Source organism: Bufo bufo, chromosome 2 (assembly GCF_905171765.1).
Source record: "Bufo bufo chromosome 2, aBufBuf1.1, whole genome shotgun sequence".
NCBI lineage: Eukaryota > Metazoa > Chordata > Amphibia > Anura > Bufonidae > Bufo > Bufo bufo.
The window spans coordinates 446,476,449-446,497,099 of record NC_053390.1 but is presented as its reverse complement, the minus strand read 5'-3'; positions in this window follow the sequence as shown (position 1 = coordinate 446,497,099).

The following is a 20,651-nucleotide window of genomic DNA, read 5'->3' as shown; positions in this document are numbered from 1 at the left end:
CCTGCCTTCCACCTTTCCCCCCCAAGTCAAGACACATTTTGCTACGGCTACACCCCACTCCATTGCAAATAAGACATTAATATAAAAGTACAGGAAAAACCTTTTTGGAAAAAACATTTTGGTCATTATGTCTGTTTTAAAGAGGGGAAACTGCGGGGCTAATGTAATACTTTCCTAAGTGGTGTCTTTGCAGCAGTTCTAGTTCTTGTTTTTTTTTTGTTGTGTCATACTGACTGCACTCATGCTGAAGAAACATTTTTAAACTATCTTTTACTATTATAAGGCTATACACAAAAAGAATTAGGCTAGCCTGACAAATTTGTTTTGGACCCAGCGCTTTTTTAAGTAGAAATGCTGTGGCCAGTGCTCCTATTGAGCCTCGGTCAGTGTGACAATGAAGCCCCATACACTTTTTATAGAACATTTCTATGTGAACTGTGTCACAGGGGTTTCATAAATATGATCCCCAACCTGAACACATTGAGGGAAATTCATAAAACAAAGTTAGGCCAGAAAGATGTACGAAAAAAAAAAAAATTAAACGGACAATTGGGTGTGGGCCATTAGTCTCTCAAAATTGGGCTTGAGAGACATTTTTGTATTAACCCCTTGGCAACATCTGCTGTACAGTACATGTATGGTGTAATTGGGGCTTTAAACATAGTACCTGCTCAGAAGTTGAGTTGCTGCCATAGCTGACAGGTGACTGCTGTGGTATGCAGCAGAACTCATCTATATACCATCATATATATATATTAGAAATTACCCATTTTTTAAGATTACAAAAAAATAAAAAAATTAAATACATTTAATTTATCCTTGATTTATGTAACATTTCTGTTGGGATTTGAACTCACAACCTTCTACATTACAGCCAAGAAGCTTAACCACTAAACTATAGAGCTGTTTTATGGCATTTTATCATCCACTGATTGAGTAATTAATAAAGTATATAATTTTTTCACCATTGGACGTTTATGAGCTTCAGTTTCTTTGTTTTTTCCTTGTATTTATAAGCTTGTCCAGTTATATTGGAATACTGGGGAGTCTATTTTCCATATAAGCCGCACCACTGTGTGCATACGTCAATTGGCTATTGACACCCATGGTTGTGTATTTTATATATATATATTTTTTTTTATAGAGCTGCATGGCCAGTTACTTAAAAAAAAATATATATATATGAGACTTCTGCTTTATAGGAATATTCGTATACAGCAGAAGTGTCACGGGTAGAGTCACGGGAATCAAGATAGAGCGGAGGTGCACCCCCTGAGCTGCCACCCAGTCCCCTGTCCATACCTACTTGCACCACCCGCCCTAGGTGATGGAGTGCAACTGGGCGACAGTCCCTAACCTACTAAGTGCAAGCAGAGAGAAAGAGACAGCAGGGAAGTGGACAGCCACTGAGAAGTAACACTAAGCGGACAAGAGGTAGAACAAAAACGGAAGGCGAGGCGGGTCAACTAGCCGAGGTCAGTCCAGGAGGTCACGTCAGAACAAGTGAAGAGGCAAAGACAAATCCGTAAACAAGCCGAGGTCAAAATCCGAGAGGTAGCGTCAAGGTACAGGGAGCAGGCAGAAGAGGTGTCAAGAGGCGGATCGAGGGTCAATTCTAGAGGTAGCTTAATAACAATAAAGTACACAGCCTATAGGACGAAAATCACAGGCAACCTGTGGCCAGCAGGTTGCCTGTTTAAATAGTGGAGGGAAGGGGTCATGTGACGTGGCCAGCGTCACATGATCCCTCCTCCCTGACAGTAACTGAGTGCCGAGTGCCTAGCTCGGCGCTCAGCCCCAGCTGGTGCCCATGGCAACGAGGAGCGTCGGCCGTTCTTGCATGAGGATTGCAGACGAACGTCCCGCCTCCTCCGTTACCATGGCGACCGAGACGCCGCACACAGGAGAGCGCAGCCGGGAGACGTGAATTCCCTGGCTGCCGTGATATCAGAGGCCGGCGGCGGCGCAGGGAACAGGAAGCCCGCCGTCTGCCTCTCGTAACAGTACCCCCCCCCCCTCCACGAGGGGCCTTCTGACCCAAGAATTGTGGACGGGGTTTCTTAGGGTGTTCCCTGTGAAATTTAGTAATTAACCTGGAAGCATGCATCCTAGATCTAAGTATCCAGGACCTCTCCTCAGGTCCAAAACCTTTCCAGTGGACCAGGTATTGAAAGGAATTTCTAATCTTTCTGACATCTATTATTTTAGAAATAATGAATTCCTCCTGACCCTCAACCAGGTGGAGGAGGTTTTTTAACCGGAACCACTGGTGACACATATTTCTTAAGTAACGACTTATGAAACACATCTTGTATACGGAGGGAGTCGGGTAGCTTAAGTCTAAAAGATACTGGGTTAATAAGCTCAATAATATTGTATGGTCCAATGAAACACGGCAAGAATTTTTTAGAACACAGTTTCAAAGCAAGATTTTTAGTCGACAACCACACCTTATCGCCGAGTACAAAATTTACCCCCTTGGAACGTCTCTTATTGTCATGTTTACACTGGGTTTCCTGGGCCCTTTCCAGGTTCGATTGAACCTGTGCCCAAACTGTGCACAGTCTAGAGGTAAAAGAATCTGCCTGCGGGTTGAGTGAGGATACAGAGGGATCAGAACTAAAGCGAGGATGTAAACCACTGTTACAAAAAAAGGAGACACCCCCGTGGAAGAATTAACCCGATTGTTAATGGCGAATTCTGCCAACAGGAGGTATCTCACCCATAGGAGTTGATTATGCGATACATAGCACCTTAGAAAAAGCTCCACTGCCTGGTTTAACCATTCCGTTTGCCCATTTGTCTGTGGATGGAAAGCAGACGAAAAGGATAAAGAGATGTCGCATCTTCTACAAAAAGCCCTCCAAAAGCTAGAAACAAACTGAACGCCTCTATCAGAGACAATATTCTCAGGGACACCATACAGATGTACCACATGTTCAATGAACAAGGATGCTAAGGTCTTTGCATCAGGAAGCTTACTTTAAGGAACAAAGTGCACCATCTTGCTAAAACGGTCAACCACTACCCACACCACTGACTTCCCTCAGAGAGGGGCAGATCAGAAATAAAATCCATGGAGATGTGAGGCCATGGCTTACAGGGAATGGGTAGTGGTTGTAGTTCACCAGAGGGATGTGTTCTTGGGGTCTTAGATGGGCACAAACATCGCAAGCTAAAACATAAGACCGAACATCTTTAGACAAAGTGGGACACCAGAAAGACCTCAGCAGCAATTCCTTATTGGCAGCAATACCTGGATGACCACAGAGCACAGAGTCATGACATTCACCTAATAATTGAACACGAAAGCATTCAGGAACAAACAACTTATCTGCCGGTGTTTGTGGAGGAGCAAGTTGCTGAGCCTGTTGAATCTCAGAGGAAAGATCCACAGAAACTGCTGCCACAAAGATGCTTGTCGGCAAGATGGGTTCCGGCGGGGTATCAGGAGGTTGGACAGCATTAAAACTCCGGGACAAGGCATCTGCCTTAATATTTTTACTTCCTGGTCTGAAAGTAACAGAAAAGTTAAAACGAGTAAAAAACAAGGCCCATCTGGCTTGTCTAGGATTAAGGCGTTTGGCCGCCTCAAGAAACACTATGTTCTTATGATCAGTGAAAACAGTAATACGGTGTCTAGCCCCTTCTAAAAAATGCCTCCATTCCTCAAATGCCTATTTAATGGCCAGTAACTCCGAAGGAGAGAACTTGCGAGAGAAGAAGGTGCATGGCCTTAAATTAGTGAGGTTAGAGGACCCATGTGAAAGGACGGCCACCACACCATCCTCTGAGGCATCAACCTCCACCACAAAAGGTTCCTCAGTAACGGGCTGAACCAAGACTGGAGCCATTTCGAAACATTTTTTTAGGGTATCAAAGGCTCGACAGGCCTCCAACGACCAGTTAACCAGATCCGAACCTTTTTTAGTTAGATCCGTGAGGGGCTTGGCAATAACAGAAAAATTATTTATGAATTTACGGTAAAAATTGGCGAATCCTAAAAAACTTTGGAGTGCCTTTAAGGAGGATGGTCTTACCCAGTCTTGGGTAGTCTGAACCTTACTGGGATCCATTTTAAATGAATGAGGAGTAAGAATATAGCCAAGATAGGGGATCTCTTGAACTCCAAATACACATTTCTCTAATTTAACAGACAAATGGTTCTCCCTGAGGATTTTAAGAACCAATCTGATGTGAGACACATGAGAATCCCAGTCAGGTGAAAAGACAAGAATATCATCGAGATAAACAATCATAACTTTGCCAATAAGTTCTCTAAAAATATCATTCATGAAATTCTGAAACACAGCTGGGGCATTGCAAAGACCGAATGGCATAACCAGATACTCAAAGTGTCCTTCTGGAGTATTAAAAGCAGTTTTCCACTCATCTCCCTCCTTAATACGAACTAGGTTATAAGCTCCTCTCAAATCAAATTTAGAAAACCAAGAAGCACCCAAAATTTGGTTAAACAAATCAGGAATCAACGGGATGGAACACTGATTCCTAATAGTAATTTTATTCAAATTTCTGTAGTCAATGCAGGGCCTGAGACCACCGTCTTTCTTTTTAACGAAAAAGAATCCTGCTCCCAGGGAAGAGGTGAAGGGCCTAATATGTCCCTTCTTGAGACTCTCCTGGATGTAGTCTTTCATGGACTTGCGCTCAGGACGGGAAAGATTATAAATCCGTCCTTTAGGAAATTTGGACTCAGGTAGCAAGTCAATAACACAGTCATAAGACCTATGGGGAGGGAGAGTATCTGTCTCAGTGGTGGAAAAAACATCTGAATAATCAGCAATAAAATAAGGAATATCTGATGAGACCCCATCTTGAAATACGGTTAAGCAAGAATTACAGTTAGGCCCCCATCTCTCTAACTCGCCTGAACTCCAGTTAATGACCGGATTGTGTTGCTGAAGCCAGGGCACACCAAGGACTACCTGAACTGGAAGATTCTCTAAAACAAAGAAGGAACATTTCTCAGAGTGGCAGATCCCTACAGATAGGGTAACCTCCGGAGTACGGAGTTTTACTGTGCCCCCTAGCAGGGGGGGGGGGGGTAGAATCGATGGCGACAACCTGGATCGGGGTGGGTAATTCTAGTATAGGAATTCCCATACGATCAACGAATTTGTAATCAATAAAATTAAAAGCTGACCCTAAATCCACAAAGGCATTTCCTGACCCCTTTAAGACCCCAAAGGCAATAGAAACCGGCAGCAATAATTTACTTCTTACCACCTGCGGGAGTACCAATCCCTCAGACTTGGATGACTTTCCAGAAGGCGGAGCTTTAGGAAACTGACGGATCCAGTGTTCGGGATCCCCACAATAAAAACAAGAGCCGCGACGACAGCGTAGTTCTCTTCGCGTCATCCCGAGTTGCATGGGCTTGTCCGAGTTCCGAGTTGCATGGGCTTGTACTAGTGGGCTTCCATCCTGGGTTCAAGGGGGGAGTCTCAGGTTGAAGAAGGGTATGAGGAGAAAACAAATGCTCTCGCTGTCTCTCTCTGATCCGCCTATCTAGTCTGATGGCTAGCGTCATGGTCTCCTCTAAAGAGTCAGGACAGGGATAACAAACAAACATATCCTTTAACTTTTCAGTCAAGCCTGCCCTAAATTGACATTTGAGCGCTGGTTCGTTCCAGCCCAAAGGAACGCACCACTTGCGAAACTGCGTACAATAATCCTCCACGGGACGATTTCCCTGAGTGAGGGCCTTAAGATTGGATTCTGCCACAGAGGCTCGGTCAGGTTCATCATAAAGAACCCCTAACGCCTGGAAAAAGAGGTCCACAGAGCTAAGACAAGGGGAATCTGGTGGTAAAGAAAAGGCCCATTCCTGGGGGTCCCCTTGAAGCAAGGAAATGATAATACCAACCCTCTGTGGGTCAGGGCCGGAGGAGTGGGGTCATAGTCGAAAATAAAGTTTACAGCTTTCCTTGAAAGCTAAAAAAACTTCGGCGGTCACCCGAAAACTGATCGGGCAATTTAATGTGGAAGCAAGAATGGGGGGAGTTCGGACGGCTTCCTGAACTTGTAGTCTCTCCCCAAGTTCCTGTACTATTTGAGCAAGACCCTGCACATGTTCGGTGAGGCTCTGAATAGGGTCCATGCTGAATTTGGGCCTGTGATTCTGTCACGGGTAGAGTCAAGGAAATCAAGATAGAGCAGAGGTGCACCCCCTGAGCTGCTGCCACCCGGTCCCCTGTCCATACCTACTTGCACCACCCGCCCTAGGTGATGGAGTGCAACTGGGCGACAGTCCCTAACCTACTAAGTGCAAGCAGAGAGAAAGAGACAGCAGGGAAGTGGACAGCCACTGAGAAGTAACACTAAGCGGACAAGAGGTAGAACAAAAACGGAAGGCGAGCCGGGTCAACTAGCCAAGGTCAGTCCAGGAGGTCAAAGGCAAATCCGTAAACAAGCCGAGGTCAAAATCCGAGAGGTAGCTTCAAGGTACAGGGAGCAGGCAGAAGAGGTGTCAAGAGGCGGATCAAGGGTCAATTCCAGAGGTAGCTAAATAAAAATTAGCCTATAGGACGAAAATCACAGGCAACCTGTGGCCAGCAGGTTGCCTGTTTAAATAGTGGAGGGAAGGGGTCATGTGACGTGGCCAGCGTCACATGATCCCTCCTCCCTGACAGTAACTGAGCACCGAGTGCCTAGCTCGGCGCTCTGCCCCAGCTGGTCCACATGGCAAAGAGGAGCTTCGGCCGTTCCTGTATGAGGATTGCGGCCGAACATCCCGCCTCCTCCGTCACCATGGCGACCGGGACTCCGCACAAAGGAGAGCGCAGCCGGGAGACGTGAATTCCCTGGCTGCCGCGATATCAGAGGCCGACGGCGGTGCAGGGAACAGGAAGCCCGCCGTCTGCCTCTCGTAACAAGAAGTCTCATTTTTTATTTTTGTAACTGGCCATGCAGATCTATAGTGTAGTAGTTAACATTCTTGGCTGTGATGTAGAAGGTTGTGAGTTTGAATCCCGCCAGAAAATTTTCAGAAATAGAGGGTAAATTAGATTTAAATACACTGACTTGACCGTCGCTCTCGAGCACACGCAATATTCGGCCGAACACCGCGATGTGCCAAGCATGCTCACCCAACACTAGTCCATGTGCAATCTGAAAAAAATGCAGATAGCACACTGATGGAAAATACAGTCATGTGCCTAAGGTCATGTCATTTTCACCCCACTAAGAATTTATTTTCCAGTTTTCAATGCAAGATATGGTAAATTAAATGGTGCCATTAACCAATTCAACTTTGTTAGCAAAAAATAAGTCCTTATACTTAGCCATTAGGGTGGTTGCACATAGTGTGGATTCCCGCAGCATAATACAGTGCCAGCAAAGTGAATGAGATTAGACAATTCTCATGTACACTCTTCTTTTGTTCTTGGTTGCGGAAATTGATCTGCTGTGCGGATTTTAGAATCCGCAGCATGTCAATTGTTTGTGTGATTCTGCACCTTCTGCAGAGAATTTTCCCAATAGACTTCCATGAGTATGTTTGCATAAACAATATGCACCAAAAATCGCATAAAAACCAAAACCGCATTAAATAGTATGTATTTTTGGGCCTCTTTTCATGCGGTTTTGGTGCAGATTTTATACAGATTCTCTGCACACAAATCTGCACCTTTAGAAAAGAGCCAATATAATAAAATTCATTAGGGCTGTTTCAAGTATGAATAAATTCAATGCAAATTGAAAGTGCTCAGATTGCTCTGAAAAGTTGCTTATGACACTCTGGGGTCTCCAGGCATATCTAACCAATTTTAAGCTCTTTAACAAAAAGGCAGCATTAGTATTGTCAAAGTGACAGTGACACATACTACATGTCGTGCGAATGCGCCGGCCTCCAGTCTTCCTGTTTGCTTTTGGTCTGCCCCCTAGTCACTGGTTTCACTCTGGCGCATGCGCACTACATGTAGCGATGGGCATCACAGTGCACATGCCAGCGCCGGTGGTGCACTGCGCACGCGCGGAATATCGGCCGTTCCTGTGGATGACGCAAGGGACTTGCAGGGCGGGCCAAGGAAGAGGCTGGGGAGGAGTGATATAAAAACAAGGCAGAGCAGCCTGGGGTTCTGCACACCGAACGCCACCCCTGGGCACTTGCGAGCCCTCACATGGATTAAACTGCGTTTTTCATGCTGGTGAAAGTCAGAAGAAAATTACAAAGGTACCATTTGAATCATGGATAGATGTGCTAGAGAGCCATGTAAGTGGTGTATAATGTCATATTTTGGTGACAGACTCCCTTTAAATACCCTACTTTATTGATATAGTATCACTGTAACATGAACTTTTTACGTTTTCCATAAATTTCAACTGAAAGCCTAATATCCCTAACTTTTTGTGAGTAGTGTATATAGCAATGGATCAATGCTTTTGTTTGCTGATGGCAACAAACAGCCTGTTTAAAAACGCACTGCACTGTCAGATTTTTTATGCGTTTTAAAATTGAAAATGTTCCAAAAATGATTCCTTATTAGTGGCTGAAGAGACTCCATCTTGTCTTCTCTTACATGTACAGAATTGTTAGAATATCTCACCCACGCACTTCACATCCCCCCCCCCTACCCCCGCTGTGAGTTAGGTTCACTTATCTGTCTCAGGACAGATTCTGGAAATCTCCCAGAACTAGAACAAATGTTCTGTTTCACTCAGGGTCATTCGGCACAACTGCGTACATTCTTATATGTGACGTATTACATACCCATAAAAGGATGTTCCGGTAGTATCTGTGTGATCACCAATGTTTTTCTTTTATGATTGGTTTAACGCTGTTGCTATGCAAACTTTTCTACTGCCTAGAAAAGTTTGCATATGGCCATGCTATAGCATAATAAAATTAGAGTGTTTCTCAGTGATTGCCTGTGTGTGTGTCTGTTATTAGCAACTGAGAATCATCTTTCCTGACGTCAGTGTCTCAAACCAAGGTGGTCGTAGAGGTCCAGAAAGGTCCAAATCCTTTCAGTTTGGGGGCTCCGTCCGGGATATAGAAGGCCATCCTCGTGTCCGGTAAGAGAGACATCCCTTTTGTCCACTGCCCGGTCCGAGGGCACTGGCCACATCTCTACCCGTGAGTTATTATTATGTATTCGGGATACATTGTTAAGCCTTAAAAATAAACTCCGGGAATTTATAATAAGTACTTGGAGTACTTTTATGAATAAGGCCGCACTTGGAGTGCCACGCACGGAAAAAAAATCTCAGGGAGATTTGTTTTGTGTCAGGGACACATCATAGGATCTCAGGATCCATTCCGTAAGTTGGTTTGTGTCAGGGACACACCATAGGGATCTCCGGGAGATCTATTTACTTTATCTAACTGTCGACAGAGATATTTTTTAGTACCAGGGGTACATGTAAGAGAACAGTCTCCGGGAGACTGACCTACCTTGGTTTGACGCATACCTTTTTTTTAGAGTATAAGATACATAGAGTGTTAAGATTCATCTGTTTGTGTGAGAGCTATTGTTCTGGTGGTAAGTGTAAGAACATACCTCATCTGATTGCTCCTACTATGACAATGTAATGAGACAAGCCACTCTGGCAGACATGCCAGATCTTATCAGGTGGTCTGAGGAAATGTTTAATGCATTTGATTATTTGAAATGTTCTTTAATGACAAGTCCAGGTTTGGGCCTCCCTGACTACAAACTCACATTCCACGTATTTGCTCGACAAAATTGTAAAACCATGGCAGGTGTGCTGACACAATATCACGGAGGCAAGTTACATCCTTGTGCTTTTTTCTCAAAGGTGGTTCTGGCATCCGTCCAAGGAATGCCGGCCTGTCTGAGATCTCCTGCAGCCTGTGCTATGATGGTTGAGCTTGCAACGCCACTCACAATGGGACATGAGACTATCCTGTACACCACACATGATGTAGTAGGCCTTCTCAAAGGCATACACACACAGCACATGTCCGCACAAAGACTATCTAGATGTGAGATTGTACTCCTCAGCAATCCCTCCCTCCAAATCAAATATGCAACACACACCTCAGGTCCAGCACCTATCTTGAATGCCCTATTAGGACTTAAAGGACCTGAGGATCACTTGACAGAGGCACATGATTGTATACACGCCATACAACATGACACACATATTGTCCTGGAAGCCAGACTTATCACATACCAATCTGCACAAGCAGCAGAATTAATTGCACTCACAAGAGCATGCATACTACATGAAGGCAATCCAGTCGCCATTTACACTGACAGCAGGTACGCACATGAAGTGGTCTGGGACCACGGGGTCATTTGGCAAAGGAGACGATTTATTGCAGCTGATGGTAAGCACATCTCACATTCACAACTTGTCATACAACTTTTAGAAGCCATAAGATTGCCCTCACAGATTGCAATTGTCCACTGCAGGGCGCATACTGGTGGTAAAGATCATGTGTCCCAAGGCAATGCCCTGGCAGACGCGGAGGCCAAGAAGGCTGCACTGATGGCCCCGGCCACATTGCAAATGGTGAAATTAGTACCTCCTTCACTTTCACTGACGATGAAATGGCTGATTGGTGTTATCCAATCTTGCAGAAAAATCCTAGGACAGGATTAATCTGAAAAGAGGGGGAAACATGCATACCACAGCACAGCTCCCCTCTGTTCATTGCACATTTTCATGGAGTAGGACAACAGCATTCAAACAACACACATGCTGCTAACATAGAAATTCTATATTATAGGCATTAAACAGTTAGTGTCAGATTATGTGGGAAGGTGTATCACATGTTTGAGGAACAACCCAAACACCAATGTAACCAGATTGATTAAAGCCCTAAGTGAAATTGAGGGAAAAGTTGCTTGTAAGTCTCCTTGTCTTCCACAGGAACCAACTCACCCATTCCAAGTGGGAGATATCGTGCTGATAAAGAAATTAAAGAAAGGAAAATTTGCAGGAGACTTCACCTACGGACCACCGACAACAGTGGTAGCCGCGACCCACACAGCAGTACTCACGGAAGAACCACCTACTTGGATCCACGCCACCAGTGTGAAACTGGTAAAGGAGGCACCCCAAAAGGAGGTAATAACGGGGACAGACAGTCCTGACCTCGAAAAAGGACAAAGTGAGGTACTAACGGGAGCAGACAGCTCTGACCTCCACCAGGATGCACTCCCTCAATTCTGGAAGATGGCACAGATGGTCCACTTGGACTGTGGGATTACTGACGATCCTAATGACTCTGCCGGAGGATAACAAAGCTGAAGTTGCTATAACGCAAAAAGCTGGAATCACTACCTTCTGCTACAATTCCTCCAGTATTCAAGTTTCAACTTACTCCTTCTGTTTATGCAGCATAATGAAGTGCAGTCCTTCCACGAGATGCGGCAACCACTATAAGAATGGACATACCCTCAGAAACAAACAAACCCCCTCAAACCCCGTATCTTAACTTTTAACAATATGAGAGCAATATCTGACCCAACATATGAGGAGGCTCTTGCAGCAGAAACTGGGTTCTCTGATGCCAACCTATGGTTAGAATGGATGAAGTACAGTGCAGCTTCAGTAAATAAAAGTAATTGTTATATATGTGGGACCGCTAAGCCTCACCTAGGTACTGTGCCCTTATTATTGCCCTCTAGTGTTTTTTGCAATTATTCTCAAATTCATCTAGTAACCAGTCTGCATGTGAAGAATGGAAGCAAAAATACCCACTCCTCATAAAAACTCCCTGCCCTGGTGTAGGTATACATATCTATCCTGGTAACTCTACCTGCCACAGAGGGGGAGATCAAGGAAGATCCCTGGGTAATTTCACTGAAGGATACTGTGCAACTTACAGTGAAACAGATACCTCCCTCACACAGAATCAAGTATACTCGATTGGAGATGTATATTGGATCTGTAGGGATGGAAATGTAAGATCTAGACTAGAGGGTTCCTGGAAAGGTGAATGTGCCCTTGCTAAGGCCATCATGAACATACACATCTTCACTGAAAATGAAAAAGACACCAACACACATATACGCAACTGTCGCGCCCTCCCAAAAGGTAGCTTCGACCCACACGTGTATATTGATGCAATTGGGGTCCCAAGAGGGGTCCCTCATGAATTCAAGGCCAGAGGTCAGGTGGCAGCAGGATTTGAATCCATAATTCCCCACATAACAATCAACAAAAATGTAGACTGGATCAACTATATTTACTATAATCAACAAAGGTTTGTAAACTACACCAGGGATGCGTTACAGGGTGTAGCAGAAGAGTTACAGGCAGATTCCATTATGACATTTCAAAACCGCATGGTACTCGATATGATACTTGCAGAAAGAGGTGGTGTCTGTAAGGTATTGTCAGACCCCTCATCATGCTGCACGTTTATACCCAACAACATCGGCCCTAATGGTAAGGTCACACTGGCAATAAAGAAACTCGAGGATTTATCAATCGAGCTCAAAAGAAACTCAGGTATCGATAACCCTTGGGATCAGAATTTTGGCTGGTTCACTAACTGGAAACAGGCACTTGTACAGTTGGGAATTATTATCCTGATAATTATTATAGTAATAGCAATAGTTGCAACATGTATCATACCATGTGTACGGAAACTGATAATGAAAGGAGTATCAAATATGTCATTTTATGAGACTCTGCTGCCTAATCCTGAAGACAACTCACATGAAGGATATAGAAAATATCTGGCGGTATACAGGGAAAAGGGCAAGAACCATATTATCTAAGAAATTTGGTTCTAAGAGGGGATTGAAGAGACTCCATCTTGTCTTCTCTTACATGTACAGAATTGTTATAATATCCCTCCCACGCACTTCACATCCCCCCCGCTGTGAGTTAGGTTCACTTATCTGTCTCAGGACAGATTCTGGAAATCTCCCAGAACTAGAACAAATGTTCTGTTTCACTCAGGGTCATTCGGCACAACTGCGTACATTCTTATATGTGACGTATTACATACCATAAAAGGATGTTCCGGTAGTATCTGTGTGATCACCAATGTTTTTCTTTTATGATTGGTTTAACGCTGTTGCTATGCAAACCTTTCTACTGCCTATATAAGGCCAAGCTATAGCATAATAAAATTAGAGTGTTTCTCAGTGATTGCCTGTGTGTGTCTGTTATTAGCAACTGAGAAACATCTCTCCTGACGTCAGTGACATCAAACCAAGATGGTCGTAGAGGTCCAGAAAGGTCCAAATCCTTTCAGTGGCAGATGCCTGCTGGTGTTTATAAACACGCAGTAATCCCACTAAGGCACTTTCACACTGGCGTTTTGGCTTTCCGTTTATGAGATTCATTCAGGGCTCTCACAAGCGGTCCAAATTGGATCAGTTTTGCCCTATTGCATTCTGAATATAAAAGGATCCGCTCAGAATGCATCAGTTTGCCTCAGTTTGCCTCCGTTCCATCTCCATTCCGCTTTGAAGGCGGACACCAAAACGCTGTTTGCAGAGTTTTCTATGACGCAATCTGGCACAGTAGAAAATGGATCCGTCCTCCATTGACTTTCAATGGTGTTCAAGACGGATCCGTTTTGGCTATGTTAAAGATAATACAGACGGATCCGTTCTGAACTAATGCAGATGGTTGTATTATCTGAACGGATCCGTCTGTGCAGATCCATGACGGATCTGCATCAAACGGGAGTGTGAAAGTAGCCTAAGCCACTGCTAGTGATATTCTAGGATAGTTTTTGCGATGTGATATGTAGCTGGCCAGCTAAGACCTGTCCTAGGTTGTTAATTCGGCTTATGTGTTTATACAGCTAAACCTGCTAATAATGTAATATAGTTTACATGTTTATATGTTAAAGACAAAAGTAGAGTTATTTACTGTGACTTCATGTTCGGATGTCATGTAACTGTTATATATATTGTGTTCACAGAAGCAGAAAAGATAATATGCCTTTAAGATTCATTATATGGATGTGAGGTAAGCTCAATGACACAGCAGAAACAACAGGAAGCATAGAGTTAAACTGTTGTTGCTGGACACGAGTCTAGACCAATCACAGCCAGCCTCACGCACAGCAGAAGTCTTGGCCAATCACAGCCAGCTTCACACACAGCCTGTGTGGGAAATTCCCTAGCCGAGAGAGAGAAGCGGAACAGACATTCACTCCACTAAGAGCTGTGTTTTATGGAAGCAGAGAGGCCAAAATAGTTCTACCAATTGCAAATACCATACAATTGCAAACTACAAAGTTTACAATCCAAATTCTAATTCCATATTGCAATCCAAATTGCATAAAACCATACCAGATCATACTCAACCAATCTGCAAATAGTTACTGCTAACTGCATACTGCAAATTGCGACCAAATTCAGCAAGTGAACTATTAGTTAAACCTCAGATATACCTCTTAGACAGATCATAAAGTGCTTAAATAACTTAAAGTGAGAGTACAGATACTCAAGAGAGAAATATATCCACCATTTTATGTTGAATGACAAGATTGAACAGTTGAACCACCATCTTATGCATACCGCCATTTTGTGAATCTTTATGCAACACGTGTTATGTACATGGACTATCTGCTGCGGAGGCAGCAGTGTTATATGAAGAAAAGTTAAAGTAATAAATAAGTTATTTAAAGCATTTGGTGTGCTGTTTAAACCTACTGTTTCCATAGAATGGCGCTAGAGGAATTACATAGTAATAGACAGTCTGGTTAGTCTAAAAGTCAGAGATATCAAAATTCTTCTAATGCCACAGCGCAAAAGGCACTTTATAGTGCTGCGCCTGCCACACCCCACTCCTTCTGCTGTAGACCTGCGATGCTCTGCTGGGCTCTATCGATGTCAGCATCCGTTTTGACATTGCCTCAGCCAATCACAAGCTGTGGCAGTGTCTGGCTCCCCTTGCGTCATGACAAATGGTCACATGATGCAAGGAAAGCTGGACACTGCCGTGTAATACTTTTTTAATGTTCTATGCTCAAAAAGTGATAAAATGTAAAGAAAAAACATGAGGTATATGTGACGAGACCAATCTCGCCACATTGCATTGGAGAAGCCTAGTTGCCTGCCTGCTTCCTTTAGACTATGGCCCCATGTTGAAACGCTTGATTTTCCCCTGCAAAGACATGAAAGCCGGGTCATTTGGTACTTGCCCTATGTGAACAGTGCTACCCCAGATAACTATGCCATGGAGCCCATTCGGATAACAAAAGACTATGTGAAAGACTTTGGCTCCATGGCGATTCTATTGTATTCGTGTAGTCTGAGTGCCATTCACCTAATAATATGCACTCAGACCTGAGCTATCTGAGGATATGTTAAATGTCTATGTTTTATGCAATAGCTGCACAATTAAATATTGTTATGTCTTTGATTGTCTTTTGCTACCATGTGGCTAATGAAGTTTTGCCTCTGCTCTTGGAGATAAATTGGATTACTTCCCAATTGTCTCCAGGACAGAAGACATTGTGTAAAACTGTGTATTCTCCTGCCTGTGATAATTACATTAACCCATTGTGTAAGGTAATTGTATCAGAGGCAGAGGGGAGGATTTTGTGTGGGAGTGTCTGAGTGTATTGTACGGGGTTACTGGTTGTTTTACAAAACCCTGTGGGTGGTACTAATGTGTAAGAATGTGTATATAAGAACAATAAACACAAAGCTCTGGCTGACCACTTCTTGACCCTCAACACAGAGCCTCGTCTCGTTCTTGGGGGGATTCACTGTATGCTGTTAGAGACTGATTGCTAGGAGTGTAAGCCGCTTGGGTGTGTTTCCTATTCGTCTGCTAGCAGCTATTCGTGAGGTTCCATTCGGGAGTTTGGAGTGCTATGCTGTATTCCGTTCGGGAGTTTGGAGCATTCCCTTTTATGCCGTTCGGGAGTTTGGTGTTCTGTAAGTAGCTGTGCCTGTAGCTCTGAAATAGGAAGATCGCCTAAACGGTTTTAACCCCTTTTATGCCTCGGGTGCCGTTACAGTATATTAGAATTAAAACGACATAAAAACCATGAAAGCACTATTGTCACCGCCAGTTCTGTGAGAAGATCTGGCAGACGTTCTTCTCTACCTCTTGTATGATGCTCTTTGTTTTGGTTTCACTTTCTCATCTCCTTTCCTTCTGCCAGGTGTCACTTATTTCGACTAATTGTCTTCCTTTATAATACCTCCCATACTGCCTCACTTTGCGGTTTATACTACTTCCTGGATGAGGTGTTCACGGCTGGAGGCTGCTTCTGCTGTTTGTTCAGATAAGTCATTTACTTTATTGTGTTTCCTTGTTGGCTTGATTCTAGGTGACCCTGACTCCGTCCGTATTAAGTGCAGGGAGCCGGTGGTCGTGTCCCCTCACTATTATAGGGTTTTCAGGTGTCACTGCAAATAGGTTTGGAGAAAAAGGTCCCGGAGACAATAGAGATCCTCTAAAAGCTCTTCTTTATTAATCACATGTAGAAAACGGACATAGCCACCTCATACACGGCATGGACGTTGACGCGTTTCGGGTGAGTACCCTTAGTCGTAACCAGGTGTCACACAGTATTAGGTATGCGGGCATGCAATCGTCTACCATACAGACCCTTGCATGTGCATAGTGGTCAGGGAGAGCTCTTAGGGTTTTATAGGGCTCACCTATAAGCTCCTTAGTTTGGGATCAAGCCAGTCGCTAGTTTATTTATATGTTCCAGCTATCTGCTAACTTCATCTGTGACATTATAAACCGCCATAACCGTCTTAAGCATGGATCCAGTTTCAGCCTTGATTGACCGCATGCAAGGTCTTTCGCTGGAGGTAGAAGATCTCCGTAAAACTGTGTCTCAGTTTCAGGTGACCGGTTCTGCTGGCGTTCATGGAGTTTGTTCTGAGCCTAAGATCTCGCTCCCGGATACGTTCTCCGGGGGTAGTGAGAGGGTGGGGATCATCATCTCGCTGCTCAGTCAGGGATAACGCTCAGTCTAGGGCCTTTTCGCTGCCGGCGGGGGCACGGCCCCTCCAATCGGTGGATTAATTTTTTGTAGCCCTGGGGCAGATATATGATGACCCGGATCGTATTGCTCTGGCTGAATCTAAACTGCGTCTTTTATGTCAGGGTAAACAGTCCCCAGAGATATATTGTTCTGAATTTCGGAGATGGGCAGCTGATACTGGTTGGAATGATGCTGCACTCCGAAGTCAATTTTGCCATGGTCTTTCGGAAAGATTGAAAGATGCATTCACTTTTCATAAGAGACCAGCGTCGTTAGAGTCAGCCATGTCTCTAGCTGTTCGTATTGACAGGCGTCTTAGAGAGAGAGAGAGGAGACTACTCTTTCCTGTCATATTCAGCCCAAGGACAGTGGGGCTGTCTCAATCAGTGCGCAGGGGTCTCAGTCTGTCTCAATCCCCTCTGAGGAGGAGGCCATGCAGCTGGGTTTGCTTGCCTCTGATAGTAGAGGATTCAGCTTTCAGAGAAGGGTTTGTTTCTGTTGTGGGGGTATAAATCATTTGGCTAATATTTGCCCCGCTAAGAGATTCATGGCGTTTTCTGAGGGTAATAAAAACAAAGCAAAAAAAAATAAAACTCTAAAAACTTTCAATTTGCTACTACTGGCAAGGTTGATGCGGAAATTGGTTTCACTCTCTCATCTCCTTTCCTTCTGCCAGGTGTCACTTATTTTGACTAATTGTCTTCCTTTATAATCCCTCCCATACTGCCTCACTTTGCGGCTTATACTACTTCCTGGATGAGGTGTTCATTGCTGGAGGCTGCTTCTGCTGTTTGTTCAGATAAGTCATTTACTTTATTGTGTTTCCTTGCTGGCTTGATTCTAGGTGACCCTGACTCCGTCTGTATTAAGTGCAAGGAGCCGGTGGTCGTGTCCCATCACTATTATAGGGTTTTCAGGTGTCACACAGTATTAGGTACGCGGGCATGCAATCGTCTACCATACAGACCCTTGCATGTGGATAGCAGTCAGGGAGAGCTCTTACGGCTCACCTATAAGCTCCTTAGTTTGGGATCAAGCCAGTCGCTAGTTTATTTATATGTTCCAGCTATCTGCTAACTTCATCAGTGACAACTATGGAGAGATTAATCAAACTGGTGTAAAAGATGTTTTATTTTCCCAAAGGAGCTCTGAAAAATGAAAGATGGAATCTAATTGGTTGCTATGGGCAACTAAACCAGTTCTCCTTTACACCAGTTTTGATAAATCTCCCACTATGTGTTTCTGTGGTGGACCGCCACAGAAATGCACAGTGCTATTATAGTTTTTATGTGGTTTTAATCTTAATAAACCTACATGTTTTTACCTAGAGCAGCACCTTGTTTATTCCTTATTTTTCTTTAGATTTTATTAACCAGGGTTACTTTGGATGAGACGGGTGAGCCATCTGTGGACTTCAGGAGAGGCTTACAGGCTCAAAAGCAGTGTTGCACTTGTCCCCCAAAACCTCCTTTGGCTGGGGTACCTGTCCTTTTTCTGCCATACATTTGTGTGTGGGTTTAATACACTTGGGGAGCAACAGTATTCGTTTTTTGTCTTCACAGTCTCAAAAAGTCAACAGAGATGTAAAAACTTACGGTATTTCAAAAGGCAGAACAGACATGAAAATAAATGGCTTAAGTCTAGGTATAAATAATATCTTATTTATCTATATCTATCTATCTATCTATCTATCTAGGCAAAAATCAATATGCTGGGCAGCACTGCAGACAAGGTGGAAGCCGAAGTGCCAGCGGCCACGGAAGCGATCCGACATCCAGATCAATATAAAAATAAGAAATTCCATGGCACTTCCAAAAAATCTAATGATGTGTTTATTACACCAGGTGCGACGTTTCGGTCCTCTCAATGGAACCTTCTTCAAGCAATGACAATACAATGGTGCAAACATGCAGATATAAATACTGCCAACATACATTTTATTCATACATATTTGTGGTCATGGCTATGGCCAAGAGATATCCGAAGAACCCTAGGGAGACAAACAACGGGAACAACCTAACCCAGCTACTCGTGTCTTAGCTAACCTGACTAAATGGCTTGTTGTGTGCCCTACGCCATGATCATGGGTAGGCCAATAAGTGGGCATACCCTGTGGAAATGAGAAGATAAGGGAGGGAGGGTGGGGAACCTGAGAACACACACCTGTGAGTGAGGCTGTGGCTCGTATATGAAGAGTCTCCGCCCCTCCCACAAATTCAGGCTGACTAATCAGCCTTACCAACTTGTGGTCATGGCTACGGCCGAGAGATATCCAAAGAACCCTAGGGAGAGAAACAACGGGAACAACCTAACCCAGCTAGGCGTGTCTTAGTTAACCTGACTAAATGGCTTGTTGTGTGCCCTAAGCCATGATCGTGGGTAGGCCTATAAGTGGGCAAAAACCAAGCCAAGTAGGGTAGAAAAGGAACTCGAATGGCATGTGCAAACTAATCCCCAAGCCAACTGCAAGGCGTCAGGGATCTAGAGCGAAAATTCGGAGTGTGTATGAGGCAAGACCAGAAGGAGACCTACAACCCATCTTGTGGATGACAAGGCCAGAGGCATGATGCTCAATATTGCGGATACTGCCCCAAAGCGGAATGGAGGACCGGGAATACGTTGTGAAATGGATCATGAAAACCAACTGAACCTTGTAAAGTTTTGGTTCTAGTGCGAGTACTGGCAATGCCCTAGCCTCAGGAGATCGTGGGACCGAAACCTAACTGCCTAGACTATGCAGGAATGAGGGCCAAAAAGAACCATGTAGATAGAAATGGAATCCTTGAATAGTTCCCCAGACAACAGCTATCTGCTAGCCGTGGTCCGCGCATTGTTCTACTGTGTGCCCCTGAGAATAATTTTAACGCTTGAGATGTGAAGACCGACCTACTATCTGAATCTTCTACCGTGAGGAAATGCTGGACCTTGTCCAAAACCCGATTCAACATGGTTGTAGGGAGTCTGAGGTTAGTGCGGCAAGAAACTACGAAGCCATAATATACAAGATTCTGTCTATGTCGTCCCATGAGTGAGGGAATGCAATTGCAATGAAGCTACTGGCGAAAATGAATTCCTGGTCATGGTAAAAAGGCAAAGACTTTGCGCGGGGACCTGGTTGACAAGATATGATCTACTACGATCAGAGACTGAAATGCTAGAGGGAATTACCCTACTTGTTCCTCCTCTGGCAGGACCTGAACGAAAGCATGAACAATTAAAGCAAGACGAAAGATCTGCGTAAGACATGACAATGATGCTGTAGGGCGAACTGGACCAGTTTGCGGTCAAAACATAAAGTGAGCGATCAACATGGATTATTAGGAAATTAGGGAAGCAGGTATGTATGTGATACATACGGGCCAAATTAGCACAGATGCACAGGTGGACAACCAACCAGGCAATCAGCCCAGCAGGACTGAAAACAGTCATCGTGCCCCCGAAGCCATGGGGCCGAAGTTGTCATCGGGCCCCCGAAGCCATGGGGCCGAAGCTGTCATCGGGCCCCCAAAGCCATGGGGCCGAAGCTTTCATCGGGCCCCGCCAAGCCATGGGGCTGAAACTGTCATCGGGCCCCCAAAGCCATGTGGCCAAAACTGTCATCGGGCCCCCTTAGCCATGGGGCCGAAGCTGTCATCGGGCCCCCGAAGCCATGAGGCCGAAGCTGTCATCGGGCCCCCTGAAGCAATGGGGCCGGAGCTGTTATCGGGCCCCCTGAAGCCATGGGGCCGAAGCTGTC